Raw genomic sequence first — 2,687 nt, forward strand, 5'->3', positions numbered from 1 at the left:
GGGCGGTGGAGCGTGCTGGACGGAGGGCGTTGGAATATGCTGACCAGCAGGCGGCGGCGGCGACGGAGCGTGCTGGACGGCGGGCGGTGGAACATGCTGACCGGCGGGCTGCTGCTGCAGTGGCGGTGGAGCTTGCTGGATGGCGGGCGGTGGAACATGCTAACCGGCGGGCTGCTGGCGCTGGAGCTGGAGCTTGCTGGCCGGTTCTCCTGCGTCGGGTGTGCCCTATTTGCTGTGGCGCAAGAGTGACCCCTCGGTTGTGTGATGTCCTTGCCGCATCCATGATCTCAGTGCGCGTGATGGACGCCCGGACACACGCGTCCTGAGCCGTCGGCTGTACATGGGCGTAGGGCCAACACAAGGCAAGCAGCAGGAGTAGCAAGGAGCAGAGAGCACCGAGGCTGTTTTGCGTCTGCATAAATACAACGAGTCCATGAAGTTAGGCAGCAACCATGGTACAGGCTGACTGAATGTGCAGCAGCATAATCACAACAAGCGATTGAAATTCATACCACCATAGGGTAGTTGGGGCCAGTTTGGTTGGGGTCATTTTCCATTGCAAACCCCCTTATAAGCCATAAGGCACCATGCACCACCAAGAATGCGGAAATGCCCCAGTACAAAAGCATAGCAATTGTCCACTGGTTGCTCTGCCATGCAACAAAGCAAACCATGGTTCGGGGTCGAACAACAAATAAAAATTACTTAGTGATAAAGCAAACAAGCACACACGAGAATATTCACCCCACACTATGACTCCCCGGCAACGGCGCCAGAAAAAGGTCTTGATAACCCACAAGTGTAGGGGATCAGTTGTAGCCTCTTTTGATAAGTAAGAGTGTCGAACCCAGCGAGGAGCTAAAGGTAGAACAAATATTCCCTCAAGTTCTATCGACCACCGATACAACTCTACGCACGCTTAGCGTTTGCTTTACCTAAAACAAGTATGAAACTAGAAGGACTTTGTAGGTGTGATAGGAAAGGTTTGCAAGATAATAAAGAGCGCGTAAATAAAAAGTAGGGGCTGTTTAGATGAAGACACAACGAAGTTAGTTTTAGTAGAGAGCTTTTTGTCACGAGAAAGTTATTTGTCCCTAGGCAATCGATAACTAGACCGGTAATCACTATTGCAATTTTATTTGAGGGAGAGGCATAAGCTAACATACTTTCTCTTCTTGGATCATATGCACTTATGATTGGAACTCTAGCAAGCATCCGCAATTACTAAAGATCTTTAAGGTAAAACCCAACCATAGCATGAAAGCATCGAGTCCCCTTTATCCCATACGCCACAACCCCCTTACTCGGGTTTGTGCTTTTGTCACTCAAGCAATCCACTATAAGCGAATCATGAACATATTGCAACACCCTACAGCGGCAATCCCTCACGCTTGCGCGACATGGATGGCACAATAGGACAACACCAATAATAAAACATGCAACTCAAACCAATCACGGTCATCAATTAACCCATAGGACAAAACGGATCTACTCAAACATCATAAGATAGCCATACATCATTGGGAAATAATAGAGATTACAGCGGGTAAAAGAGAGGTTACACCGCTGCATAGAGGGGGGAGAGTTGGTGATGAGGGTGGTGAAGTTGTTGGTGTAGATCGCGGTGATGATGATGGCCCCCGCGGTGTTCCGGCGCCACCAGAAGCAAGGGGGAGAGAGCCCCCCTTCTTCTTCTTCTTCCTTGACCTTCTCCCTAGATGGGAGAAGGGTTTCCCCTCTAGTCCTTGGCTCCCATGGCGTGGGAGGGGCGAGAGCCCCTCCGAGATTGGATCTGTCTCTCTGTCTCTCTTTGTTTCTGCGCTCTCAGATTCTGCCTTTTCACTGTTTCTTTTATATCCGGAGATCTGTAACTCCGATTGGATTGAAACCTTCGCCCAGATTTTTCTCCGAAAATTAGCTTTCTTGCGGCTAAAGAAGAGCGTCAACTGCCTTACGAGGTGCCCACGAGGGTCAGGGGCGCGCCTGCCCCCTGGGGCGCGCCCCCTGCCTCGTGCCCCCCTCGGGCACCGTCTCGCGTTGGTTTTTCTTCCCAAAAATCATAAATATTTCAAAAAATGATCTCCGTCCGTTTTTATCCCATTTGGACTCCGTTTGATATGGGGTTTCTGCGAAACATAAAACATGCAACAAACAGGAACTGGCACTGGGCACTGGATCAATATGTTAGTCCAAAAAATAATATAAAAAGTTGCAAAAAGTATATGAAAGTTGAATAATATTGGCATGGAACAATCAAAAATTATAGATATGACGGAGACATATCAACATCCCCAAGCTTAATTTCTGCTCGTCCTCGAGTAGGTAAATGATAAAAAAGATAATTTTTGATGTGGAATGCTACCTAGCATAATCTTGATCATGTAATCGAATCATGGCATGAATATTAATACACGAGTGATTCAAAGCAATAGTCTATCATTTGACATAAAAATGATAATACTTCGAGCGTACTAATAAAGCAATCATGTCTTTTCAAAACAACATGGCCAAAGAAAGTTATCCCTACAAAATCATATAGTCTGGCTATGCTCCATCTTCATCACACAAAATATTCAAATCATGCATAACCCCAATGACAAGCCAAGCAATTGTTTCATACTTTTGACGTTCTCAAACCTTTTCAACTTTCACGCAATACATGAGCGTGAGCCATGGTCATAACACTA

The sequence above is a fragment of the Triticum dicoccoides genome, chromosome 5B (genome assembly GCF_002162155.2).
Source record: "Triticum dicoccoides isolate Atlit2015 ecotype Zavitan chromosome 5B, WEW_v2.0, whole genome shotgun sequence".
NCBI lineage: Eukaryota > Viridiplantae > Streptophyta > Magnoliopsida > Poales > Poaceae > Triticum > Triticum dicoccoides.